Source organism: Globicephala melas, chromosome 5 (genome assembly GCF_963455315.2).
Source record: "Globicephala melas chromosome 5, mGloMel1.2, whole genome shotgun sequence".
Classification (NCBI taxonomy): domain Eukaryota; kingdom Metazoa; phylum Chordata; class Mammalia; order Artiodactyla; family Delphinidae; genus Globicephala; species Globicephala melas.
The window spans coordinates 75803345-75816951 of NC_083318.1; the positions used below are offsets into that span (position 1 = coordinate 75803345).

The 13607-nt window shown below is 41.4% G+C and overlaps 1 protein-coding gene across 10 annotated transcripts in view; it reads left to right on the forward strand.

The window, feature by feature from the left end:
- The window catches only part of LOC115865665 (RE1-silencing transcription factor-like), a 284605-nt gene that overhangs the window by 103034 nt on the left and 167964 nt on the right, over positions 1–13607 (forward strand). For 2 of the 10 annotated variants that reach the window (XR_009564021.1, XR_009564022.1), the window contains exon 3: positions 11479–11547. The exons of the other annotated variants lie outside the window; for them this stretch is intronic. The gene's annotated coding sequence lies outside the window, so the exon portion shown is untranslated. The remainder of the gene's footprint in view (positions 1–11478; positions 11548–13607) is intronic. 10 annotated transcript variants of the gene reach the window in all.

Consider the following 13607-nt stretch of genomic DNA (forward strand, 5'->3'; position numbering starts at 1 on the left):
AAGGCTATAAGGCTATAAGAAGCCTTATAGGCTTCTTATAAGGACACCACTCATTGGATTTAGGACCCACCTTCATCCACTACAATCTCATCCTAACTGATTACATATACAAAGACCCTATTTCCAGATAAGGAACATTCTGAGGTGCTGGGTGGATATGAATTTTGGGAAGACACTATTCAAACTAGTATACTAACTTTGTGTCTCTTTCCAGTCACTAGATCCAAGTTTGTTTATCTTTATTTGTTTTGGGTTTCTGCCACAGGGTATAATGGCAGGGAAATGGAGCAAGGAAGTTGAAAGTATGAGCAAATAATTGTTGAAACAAAACATGGAGTCTCCATCACGTTGGGAAGGGAGTGAAGACAAGAGACGAATAGGTAGGGATGGATACTAAGAAGCAGAGGGGCCAGGGATTCAAGATTTTGACAAGGGTGAAGAAATAGGTCTACAGGGATAACTAAAGGAGGCTGATGGAAGGAGAGGAGATTGTGCTGAGAAAAAGGCCATTGAGTTGGACTGTTTCTACTTTAGATGGTTCCACTGAGCTACCTGTTTATTCCAGAATTATTAATATACTGTTTTAATCACTGTAACTCTAAAATAGTTCTACCCTTTAAAATGTCTAGCCCCTTCAGGGTTATCTTTTTCCAGAACTTTCTTTGATATTCTAAAATGTTTACTCTTCCAGATTAATTTTAAAATAATATCATTACAAAAATTCTTTTTAAAAAATTTTTTTTTATTGAATGAAAGTTTTAAAATTCTACAATGCTTTACAATTTTCAGAAGTTTCACACCAGGATTTCATATAATCCCATAATAACCCTTTTTTAAAATCCCCTATCCCTATATTTCTCCTCCCCCCACAAAATTCTTATTGTAATGTTGACTAGAATTGCATTAAACTTACAAATTTATTTAAGAAGAATTAACATCTTTTTTTTTTTTTTTTTTTTTTTTTTTTTTTTTGGTACGCGGGCCTCTCACCAATGTGGCCTCTCCCGTTGCGGAGCACAGGCTCCGGACTCGCAGGTTCAGCGGCCATGGCTCAAGGGCGCTGCCGCTCTGTGGCATGTGGGATCTTCCCGGCCCGGGGCACGAACCCATGTCCCCTGCATCGGTAGGCGGCCTCTCTACCACTGTGCCACCAGGGAAGCCCAAGAATTAACATCTTTAATATTTCTATCCAGGAAAATTTTTGGTCGTACCATTTACTCAAGTCTTTTACAACTCTCAATAAAGTTTTACAGTTTTCTTTGCATATACTTTTGTAATGGAATGGAATGTTTCCTTCTGTCATGGAGCCTGGACTAGATGACCTTATATCTAGGAGGAGGGTGGCTATATGGACTCAGGCGAGTAATTGTGCCTTTTGATCACTTTCTTAAAAAGAGATTTAAAGTGACCATAAGTTACTATTTTAAGACTATAATAAAAGTATGTTCAAGGAAGCAGTATAAAGACAAGGCTGTGAACATAAAAAGAAATGAACTACTGATACATACTATGACATCAGTGAATCTTAAAAATATTATTCCAAGTGAAAAGAGCCAGGCAAAAATGGCCACATATGTTATGATTCCACTTACATGAAGTGTCCAGACAGGAAAATGCATAGAGAGAAAGCAGCAGTTGCTAGGGGCTGGGAGGAGAGGGGAATGGACAATGACTGTTTAATGAGTATAAGATTTCCTTTAGGGATGATGGAAATATTCTGGGACTAGATAGTGGAGATATTTGTACAACATTGTTAGTGTGCTAAATGTCACTGAATTGTATACATTGAAATGGCTGAAATGGTAAATTTTATGTGTATTTTATTGTGTGCATATATGTATGTGTGTGCCCACACACGTAAACACACACACACAACTCAAGGCTAGGGAAAGCAGGCACAGGGTTTTCCTTTATTGCACAGTTGCGCCACCACTTCTGTCACCACCCCTGCCGGGAACACAGGCCTGACTCCACACCCTGTCCAGCCTCCTTCCCCTGGTCTTTGACCTGTCTGCACCTCTGCAGGAGGGACGTATGTGCCGTGCCCACAGGTGTGGACGAGATGGCCTCTAAGGATCCTTCCAAATCTGAGACTCTCTGATCTTATCATTCATTTGTGGGAATCTCCTTTCCTTTCTCCTTCCCACACACTCTCCTACTTAGAGATATACCAGTATGACATACTGAGGAAGGAGCAGGAAATCTGGAATCAGCTGGATCTACATTCAAATCTCTGCTTTGCCAGTGCACCTGTTATGTGGCCTTGAGCCCATGATGTCACCAAGGCTCTGAGCTTCCTTCTTCCTTGGCTGTAAAGGGGAAATCATGACCACCACCTTGCCAGGGCACTGTAGGGATTAGCAAAGGTGAATAGGACTGGCACTGAGTAAGAGCAAATCCATGGTTTTTTTGTTTTTTAAAAAATCTTTATTGGAGTATAATTGCTTTACAATGGTGTGTTGGTTTCTGCTTTATAACAAAGTGAATCAGTTATACATATACATATGTTCCCATATCTCTTCCCTCTTGCGTCTCCCTTCCTCCCACCCTCCCTATCCCACCCCTCCAGGCAGTCACAAAGCACCGAGCTGATCTCCCTGTGCTATGCGGCTGCTTCCCACTAGCTATCTGCCTTACGTTTGGTAGTGTATATATGTCCATGCCTCTCTCTCGCTTTGTCACAGCTTACCCTTCCCCCTCCCCGTATCCTCAAGTCCATTCTCTAGTAGGTCTGTGTCTTTATTCCTGTCTTACCCCAAGGTTCTTCATGACATATTTTTTCTTAAATTCCATATATATGTGTTAGCACACGGTATTTGTCTTTCTATTTCTGACTTATTTCACTGTATGACAGACTCTAGGTCTATCCACCTCATTACAAATAGCTCAGTTTCGTTTCTTTTTATGGCTGAGTAATATTCCATTGTATATATGTGCCACATCTTCTTTATCCATTCATCCGATGATGGACACTTAGGTTGTTTTCATCTCCGGGCTATTGTAAATAGAGCTGCAATGAACATTTTGGTACATGACTCTTTGAATTATGGTTTTCTCAGGGTATAGGCCCAGTAGTGGGATTGCTGGGTCATATGGTAGTTCTATTTGTAGTTTTTTAAGGAACCTCCATACTGTTCTCCATAGTGGCTGTATCAATTTACATTCCCACCAACAGTGCAAGAGGGTTCCCTTTTCTCCACACTCTCTCCAGCATTTATTGTTTCTAGATTTTTTGGTGATGGCCATTCCAACTGGTGTGAGATGATATCTCATTGTAGTTTTGATTTGCATTTCTCTGATGATTAATGATGTTGAGCATTCTTTCATGTGTTTGTTGGCAGTCTGTATATCTTCTTTGGAGAAATGTCTATTTAGGTCTTCTGCCCATTTTTGGATTGGGTTTTTGTTATTGAGCTGCATGAGCTGCTTATAAATTTTGGAGATTAATCCTTTGTCAGTTGCTTCATTTGCAAATATTTTCTCCCATTCTGAGGGTTGTCTGTTGGTCTTGTTTATGGTTTCCTTTGCTGTGCAAAAGCTTTGAAGTTTCATTAGGTCCCATTTGTTTATTTTTGTTTTTATTTCCATTTCTCTAGGAGGTGGGTCAGAAAGGATCTTGCTGTGATTTATGTCATAGAGTGTTCTTCCTATGTTTTCCTCTAAGAGTTTGATAGTTTCTGGCCTTACATTTAGGTCTTTAATCCATTTTGAGTATCCATTTTGTGTATGGTGTTAGGGAGTGATCTAATCTCATACTTTTACATGTACCTGTCCAGTTTTCCCAGCACCACTTATTGAAGAGGCTGTCCTTTCTCCACTGTACATTCCTGCCTCCTTTATCAAAGATAAGGTGACCATATGTGCGTGGGTTTATCTCTGGGCTTTCTATCCTGTTCCATTGATCTATATTTCTGTTTTTGTGCCAGTACCATACTGTCTTGATTACTGTAGCTTTGTAGTATAGCCTGAAGTCAGGGAGCCTGATTCCTCCAGCTCCGTTTTTCGTTCTCAAGATTGCTTTGGCTATTCGGGGTCTTTTGTGTTTCCATACAAATTGTGAAATTTTTTGTTCTAGTTCTGTGAAAAATGCCAGTGGTAGTTTGATAGGGATTGCATTGAATCTGTAGATTGCTTTGGGTAGTAGGGTCATTTTCACAGTGTTGATTCTTTCAATCCAAGAACATGGTATATCTCTCCATCTATTTGTGTCATCTTTAATTTCTTTCATCAGTGTCTTATAATTTTCTGCATACAGGTCTTTTGTCTCCTTAGGTAGGTTTATTCCTAGATATTTTATTCTTTTTGTTGCAATGGTAAATGGGAGTGTTTTCTTGATTTCACTTTCAGATTTTTCATCATTAGTGTATAGAAATGCCAGAGACTTCTGTGCATTAATTTTGTATCCTGCTACTTTACCAAATTCATTGATTAGCTCTAGTAGTTTTCTGGTAGCATCTTTAGGATTCTCTATGTATAGTATCATGTCATCTGCAAACAGTGACAGCTTTACTTCTTCTTTTCCTATTTGGATTCCTTTTATTTCCTTTTCTTCTCTGATTGCTGTGGCTAAAACTTCCAAAACTATGCTGAATAAGAGTGGTGAGAGTGGGCAACCTTGTCTTGTACCTGATCTTAGTGGAAATGATTTCAGTTTTTCACCATTGAGGACGATGTTGGCTGTGGGTTTGTCATATATGGCCTTTATTATGTTGAGGAAAGTTCCCTCTATGCCTACTTTCTGCAGGGTTTTTATCATAAATGGGTGTTGAATTTTGTCAAAAGTTTTCTCTGCATCTATTGAGATGATCATATGGTTTTTCTCCTTCAATTTGTTAATATGGTTTATCACATTGATTGATTTGCATATATTGAAGAATCCTTGCATTCCTGGAATAAACCCCACTTGATCATGGTGTATGATCCTTTTAATGTGCTGTTGGATTCTGTTTGCTAGTATTTTGTTGAGGATTTTTGCATCTATGTTCATCAGTGATATTGGCCTGTACTTTCTTTCTTTGTGACATCCTTGTCTGGTTTTGGCATCAGGGTAATGGTGGCCTTGTAGAATGAGTTTGGGAGTGTTCCTCCCTCTGATATATTTTGGAAAAGTTTCAGAAGGATAGGTGTTAGCTCTTCTCTAAATGTTTGCTAGAATTCGCCTGTGAAGTCATCTGGTCCTGGGCTTTTGTTTGTTGGAAGATTTTTAATCACAGTTTCAATTTCAGTGCTTGTGATTGGTCTATTCATATTTTCTATTTCTTCCTGATTCAGTCTTGGCAGGTTGTACATTTCTAAGAATTTGTCCATTTCTTCCAGGTTGCCCATTTTATTGGCATAGAGTTGCTTGTAGTAATCTCTCATGATCTTTTGTATTTCTGCAGTGTCAGTTGTTACTTCTCCTTTTTCATTTCTAATTCTATTGATTTGAGTCTTCTCCCTTTTTTTCTTGATGATTCTGGCTAATGGTTTATCAATTTTGTTTATCTTCTCAAAGAACCACCTTTTAGTTTTATTGATCTTTGCTATCGTTTCCTTCATTTCTTTTTCATTTATTTCTGATCTGATTTTTATGATTTCTTTCCTTCTGCTAACTTTGGGGTATTTTTGTTCTTCTTTCTCTAATTGCTTTAGGTGCAAGGTTAGGTTGTTTATTCGAGATGTTTCCTGTTTCTTAAGGTAGGATTGTATTGCTATAAACTTCCCTCTTAGAACTGCTTTTGCTGCATCCCATAGATTTTGGGTCGTCGTGTCTCCATTGTCATTTGTTTCTAGGTATTTTTTTATTTCCTCTTTGATTTCTTCAGTGATCACTTCGTCATTAAGTAGTGTATTGTTTAGCCTCCATGTGTTTGTGTTTTTTACAGATCTTTTCCTGTAATTGATATCTAATCTTATAGCGTTGTGGTCGGAAAAGATACTTGATACAATTTCAATTTTCTTAAATTTACTAAGGCTTGATTTGTGACCCAAGATATGATTTATCCTGGAGAATGTTCCATGAGCACTTGAGAAAAATCTGTATTCTGTTGTTTTTGGATGGAATGTCCTATAAATATCAATTAAGTTCATCTTGTTTAATGTATCATTTAAAGCTTGTGTTTCCTTATTTATTTTCATTTTGGATGATCTGTCCATTGGTGAAAGTGGGGTGTTAAAGTCCCCTACTATGAATGTGTTACTGTCGATTTCCCCTTTTATGGCTGTTGGTATTTGCTCCTATGTTGGGTGCATAAATATTTACAATTGTTATATCTTCTTCTTGGATTGATCCCTTGATCATTATTTAGTGTCCTTCTTTGTCTCTTCTAATATTCTTTATTTTAAAGTCTATTTTGTCTGATATGACAATTGCTACTCCAGCTTTCTTTTGGTTTCCATTTGCATGAAATATCTTTTTCCATCCCCTTACTTTCAGTCTGTATGTGTCTCTAGGTCTGAAGTGGGTTTCTAGTAGACAGCAAATATATGGGTCTTGTTTTTGTATCCATTCAGCTAATCTGTGTCTTTTGGTGGGAGCATTTAGTCCATTTACATTTAAGGTAATTATCAATATGTATGTTCCTATTTCTATTTTCTTAGTTGTTTTGGGTTCGTTATTGTAGGTCTTTTCCTTCTCTTGTGTTTCTTGCCTAGAGAAGTTCCTTTAGCAGTTGTTGTAAAGATGGTTTGGTGGTGCTGAACTCTGTCAGCTTTTGCTTGTCTGTAAAGGTTTTAATTTCTCCATCAAATCTGAATAAGATCCTTGCTGTGTAGAGTAATCTTGGTTGTAGGTTTTTCTCCTTCATCACTTTAAATATGTCCTGCCACTCCCTTCTGGCTTGCAGAGTTTCTGCTGAAAGATCAGCTCTTACCCTTATGGGGATTCCCTTGTGTGTTATTTGTTGTTTTTCCCTTGATGCTTTTAATATGTTTTCTTTGTATTTAGTTTTTGACAGTTTGATTAATATGTGTCTTGGTGTATTTCTCCTTGGATTTATCCTGGATGGGACTCTCTTTGCTTCCTGGACTTGATTAACTATTTCCTTTCCCATATTAGGGAAGTTTTCAACTATAATCTTTTCAAATATTCTCTCAGTCCCTTTCTTTTTCTCTTCTTCTTCTGGCACCCCTATAATTCGAATGTTGGTGCGTTTAATTTTGTCCCAGAGATCTCTGAGACTGTCCTCAATGCTTTTCATTCTTTTTTCTTTATTCTCCTCTGCAGTAGTTATTTCCACTATTTTATCTTCCAGGTCACTTATCCGTTCTTCTGCCTCAGTTATTCTGCTATTGATCCCATCTAGAGTATTTTTAATTTCATTTATTGTGTTGTTCATTGTTGTTTGTTTCATCTTTAGTTCTTCTAGGTCCTTGCTAAATGTTTCTTGCATTTTGTCTATTCATTTTCCAAGATTTTGGATCATCTTTACTATCATTATTCTGAATTCTTTTTCAAGTAGACTGCCTATTTCCTCTCCATTTGTTAGGTCTGGTGGGTTTTTATCTTACTCCTTCATCTGCTGTGTGTTTTTCTGTCTTCTCATTTTGCTTATCTTACTGTGTTTGGGGTCTCCTTTTTGCAGGCTGCAGGTTCGTAGTTCCTGTTGTTTTTGGTGTCTGTCGCCAGTGGCTAAGGTTGGTTCAGTGGGTTGTGTAGGCTTCCTGGTGGAGGGGACTAGTGCCTGTGTTCTGGTAGATGAGGCTGGATCTTGTCTTTCTGGTGGGCAGGTCCACATTTGGTGATGTGTTTTGGGGTGTCTGTGGACTTATTATGATTTTAGGCAGCCTCTGTGCTAATGCGTGGGGTTGTGTTCCTGTCTTGCTAGTTGTTTGGCATAGGATATCCAGCACTGTAGCTTGCTGGTTGTTGAGTGAAGCTGGGTGCTGGTGTTGAGATGGAGATCTCTGGGAGATTTTCGCCATTTGATATTGTGTGGAGCTGGGAGGTCTCTTGTGGACCAGTGTCCTGAAGTTGGCTCTCTGACCTCAGAGGCACAGCACTGACTCCTGGCTGCAGCACCAAGAGACTTTCATCCACACGGCTCGGAATAAAAGGGAGAAAAATTAGAAAGAAAGAATTAGTAGAAAGAAAGAAAGAAAAAAAGAAGGAAGGGAGGGAGGGAGGAAGGAAGGGAGGAAGGAGGGAAGGAAGTAAAAAAAGAAAGAAAGAAGATAGAGTAAAATAAAATAAAGTAAGATAAAATATAATAAAGTTATTAAAATAAAAAAATAATTATTAAGAAAAAAGAAAAAAATTCAAAACAAAACAAACAAAAAAAACGGACGGATAGAACCCTAGGCCAAGTGGTGGAAGCAAAGCTATACAGACAAAATCTCACACAGAAGCAAACATATACACACTCACAAAAAGAGGAAAAGGGGAAAAAATCATAAATCTTGCTCTCAAAGTCCACCTCCTTAATTTGGGATGATTCGTTGTCTAAATGAGGGAAGGAAGGAAAGAAAGAAAAGATAAAGTAAAATAAAATAAAGTTCTTAAAATAAAAAATAATTATTAAGAAAAAAAATTGAAAAAACAAAAAAAAGGACGGATAGAACCCTAGGACAAATGGTGGAAGCAAAGCTATACAGACAAAAATCTCACACAGAAGCATATACATACACACTCACAAAAAGAGGAAAAGGGGAAAAAATCATAAATCTTGCTCTCAGAGTCCACTTCCTCAATTTGGGATGACTCGTTGTCTCTTCAGGTGTTCCACAGACGCAGGGTACATCAAGTTGATTGTGGAGCTTTAATCTGCTGCTTCTGAGGCTCTTGGGAGAGATTTCCCTTTCTCTTCTTTGTTCTCACAGCTCCCGGGGCTCCGCTTTGGATTTGGCCCCGCCTCTGCATGTAGGTCGCCGGAGGGCGTCTGTTCTTCGCTCAGACAGGACAGGGTTAAAGGAGCCGCTGATTCGGAGGCTCTGGCTCACTCAGGCCAGGGGGGAGGGAGGGGCACGGCCTGCGGCGCCAGAGGCCGCCGTGATGTTGCAGCAGCCTGAGGCGCGCCGTGCGTTCTCCCGGGGGAAGTTGTCCCTGGATCCCGGGACCCTGGCAGTGGCGGGCTGCACAGGCTCCGCGGAAGAGGGGTGTGGAGAGTGACCTGTGCTCGCACACAGGCTTCTTGGTGGCGGCAGCAGCAGCCTTAGCGTCTCCTGTCTGTCTCTGGGGTCCGCGCTTTTAGCCGCGGCTCGCGCCCGTCTCTGGAGCTCCTTTAAGCAGCGCTCTTAATCCCCTCTCCTCGCGCACCAGGAAACAAAGAGGGAAGAAAAAGTCTCTTGCCTCTTCGGCAGGTCCAGACTTTTCCCCGGACTCCCTCCCGGCCACCTGTGGCTCACTAGCCCCCTTCAGGCTGTGTTCACGCCGCCAACCCCAGTCCTCTCCTGGCGCTCCAACTGAAGCCTGAGCCTCAGCTCGCAGCCCCGCCCGCCCTGGGGAGTGAGCAGACAAGCCTCTCGGGCTGGTGAGTGCCGGTCGGCCCTGATCCTCTGTGCGGGAATCTCCCCGCTTTATCCTCCGCACCCTTGTTGTTGTGCTTTCCTCCGCGGCTTCGAAGCTCCCCCCTCTGCCGCCCGCAGTCTCCACCCGCGAAGGGGCTTCCTAGTGTGTGGGAACCTTTCCTCCTTCACAGCACCCTCCCACTGGTGTCGGTCCCGTCCCCATCCTTTTGTCTCTGTTTATTCTTTATTCTTTTGCCCTACCTAGGTATGTGGGGGGTTTCTTTTCTTTTGGGAGGTCTGAGGTCTGCCAGCGTTCAGTAGGTGTTCTGTAGGAGTTGTTCCACGTGTAGATGTATTTCTGGAGTATCTGTGGGGAGGAAGGTGATTTCCGCGTTTTACTCTTACGCCATCTTCCCGGAAGTCCCATGTTTTTGTTTTTAAATCAGAGAAACTCTGAAACCCCTACTAAGAAGTAGCTGTTTGACCACTGCTGATTTGGTGGGATTTAAATTTATAAATGTACTTGCTGAAGCCCAGAAACATCTAGGCCCAATCGGACACTTAAAGGATATGTATTACCTTTGAGGCACACCTTGGCAAAGTTAGATAATGCCTAAGTAATGATTATTAAACTTTGTATGTGTCAGCCAGATTTGCCATCAATTAAGGCTGAAATTGGGGTATAATCTTATTTAAAAATCAAAGCCACACAATTACATCATCTCATCAGAAAGGCAGCAGAATTATAACATGCCACTGCCGTTTACATGAAGGACCTAAGCCCTGAACAATATTTTCAGCAAAACTCTGCTCTAACATAAGCCAATGAGATAATAAATGGGAGTTGGAAATGATTTGGAGTAAAATCCAAGATGTAGCCCTGAAGGAATGAGGCAAAGATATTCTGATACTGCTGCCTCTCCCAAGGGCTCTGCAAAACCCCTGAGGCCTTAACCTGTAATTTTCCAATAAATTCTCACGTCTCCAAACTTTACCTTATCTTAAGCTGACAAATAAAGCCCTGCAAACTGCTGTCTGAGAACAGTTAGTGCTCCCCAGATTTTCCATGAGTTCTTGTCTTAGCTTGAGTTCCCCCCAAAGCAGAATCTGACAGCAGGACTTGGTCCAGGTAGTTTACTGAAGAGGGATCCCCTGAAACAGGAATGGGGGCAGCAGGGAGAGTGATGTCAAGAAGGAAAATGTGTTATCAAGATGAGAACAGTACAGAAGGCCTCCTACAACCATTCACCTAAAGGTGAGGGAATTTATCCACTAGCTTCCATCCCCCAGTGGTTGGAAGTTGCCAAGAGAGATATTAACACCCCTGTACTTTGGGGTACTATTACCTGTAGGCTGAGCAGGGTCCTAGGGTATTGAAGAAGGCCCTGGGGCAGAACACGGAAGGCTGAGACCTCACACTGGAGGAGAAGAAATGCTGTCAGAACAACACCTGGGCTGACATAGGATGACTGTCCATTGTAGCCGTGGCTGATATCAGAGATGGCCAAAGGGATGTGATGTGGGCCACCAAATGTGTTTGTTTCCACACTCTTACAGTGCCCAGCCTCTCTTGTAGCTAGGTTGTGATCATGTGATCCTTGAGTCTGTATGGAAGATATCTGACAAACCCAGAACCATATTCTTTTTTTTTTTTTTGGCTGCACTGCATAGCTTGTGGGATCTTAGTTCCCTGACCAGGAATTGAACCCAGGCCCCTTGCAGTGGAAGCATGGAGTCCTAACCACTGGACCAAGAGGGGATTCCCAGAACCATACTCTTTCTACTCATGTCCACTTCACCAGGGAGGCAACAACCTCCAGGCAAGTGCGGGGTGGACATAGAAGGGAATTGTTTCCCAGACTCAGGCAACAGCTTCAGTAGGGCGATTGTGAGGATTAGGTGGTATTTTTCTGTCCTTTTCCCTCTGAGGAGCTATATCTAACAACAGATAGATATGTCCATAGAACCACTCACCTCCTTGTAAATGTACACATAAGCATAGGATTTGTTTTAAAGTCCTGGGTTTGAATCTCATTGCTTTGGTTTAAATCACAGGTCCATCCCTGTGGCCAAGATGTGGAAAACTCTGATGGCCAGTCCTGGATCATGTGACATATATATGAGGTGAGCATTGTCTACACCCCGTAAAGGTAAAGGACAGTGGTAAATCAGGGTTAATTACTTTAAGAAAAGGACAAAAAACTGCTGGATAGCAAAAACAAAAGCTATCTATAACATACTCTTCTTTTTTTTTTTTTTAACTCTTTATTGGGGTATAAGTTAAAGACAGTGAAATGTACCAATCTTAAGTGTATAGCTGGATAACTTTTTACATATACTCTTGGGTAATCACCACCCAAATCAATATTTAGATATTTTCAGAACCCTCAGATTTTCCCTTGTGTCCCTTCCCAGTCATAACTCTGCAAAGATAACTCTGCAAAAAGGGTGTAGACACCATAGATTATCTTGCCTGTGCTTGAACTTCACATAAGTGGAATCATACAGTACATGTTCTTTTGTGTTTGTCTTCTTTCAACTCAATATTATGTCTATGAGATTCATCCATGTCATTATGTATAGCAGTAGTTTATTTTTTATTGCTATGTAATATTCTATTGTATAAAATACTATCCAATCTACTATTTTTTAAAATAAATTTATTTATTTGTTTTTGGCTGTGTTGGGTCTTCGTTGCAGTGCACAGGCTTCTCATTGTGGTGGCTTCTCTCGTTGTGGAGCACGGGCTCTAGGCGCGTGGGCTTCAGTAGTTGTGGCATGTGGACTCAGTAGTTGTGGCTCACGGGCTCTAGAGCACAGGCTCAGTAGTTGTGGTGCACAAGCTTAGTTGCTCCGCGGCATGTAGGATCTTCCCGGACCAAGGATTGAAACCCGTGTCCCCTGCATTGGCAGATGGATTCTCAACCACTGCGCCACCAGGGAAGCCCGTATCCAATCTACTATTGGTGGACATTTGAATTGTTTCCAGTTTTTGGCTATCATGGATAAAGCTGGCATGAACATGCTTGTACATGTCTTTTGGTGGACATAAGCACTTGTTTCTCTTGGGTGTTTACCCAAGAATGGAGTTACTGGGTCAAAGTATATATAAATATTTAGCTTTAATAGGTATTGCCAAACAGTTTTCACTCCTCCCTGCAGCGTATGAGAGCTTCAGTTGCTACACAGTCTTGCCAGCTCTGGGTTTTGCCAGTCCTTCTAATTACCTACTCTTTTTGATTTGTCAAATACCCTTCTATTATACAAAGAGATACAGATATTCACTAGTGGACTAAAACTCCCAGGCATGGGAAAGTTTCCATAGATCAACAGTTAGAGGTTGGGCTTCCCTGGTGGTGCAGTGGTTAAGAATCCGCCTGCCAATGCAGTAGACATGGGTTCGATCCCTGGTCCGGGAAGATCCCACATGCCGCAGAGCAACTAAGCCCGTGCGCCACAACTACTGAGCCTGTGCCCTAGAGCCTTCGAACCACAGCTACTGAAGCCTGCGCGCCTAGAGCCCGTGCTCCGCAACAACAGAAGCCACCGCAATGAGAACCCGTGCACAGCAACGAAGACCCAACGCAGCCATAATAAATTAATTAATTTAAAAAAAAAAAAAAACAGAGGTTGAACTTAAGTGCTTGGTCCTGACCCTAAGGGCAATAGGAACTCAGAAATGGGAGAAGTCAGCATGGACATGGCGTTAGGTGATAGATACAGCCTGAAATCATGCAGGGGGACGTGTAAGGTAAAAAGGAAAGAGGGACAAGGACAGTGCCATGGAGAACACTAGGCTTTAAGGGGTATGTGAACAAAAGTCGCCCCAGGGAAGAAGACAGAGGAGCAGTTAAAGAGATAGAATAAAGCCAGAAGAAATTTATACTGTGTGAGGGCCATTTCTCCTTGTTCATAATGTACCCAGACCTCATAGAAGTGTCCGGCTCATAGCTGTTGCCTGAATGAATAAACAATTGAGTGGAGTGGTGTCATAAAGATAAGGAGGCATTTCTAGAAGAGTACACACTCCAGTGCTGCAAAGAGGTCAATGATGCAAGATGAGAACTAAGTGTTCCCAGGCTGATAGGCACTTGAACAGGAAGCCCTAGGATAGCCTCAGCCACTTCATCCTGAAGGGCTCTGCCTGAGTTGCTCTCCTCCCCACGTAGATGAGGGTGTGCTCT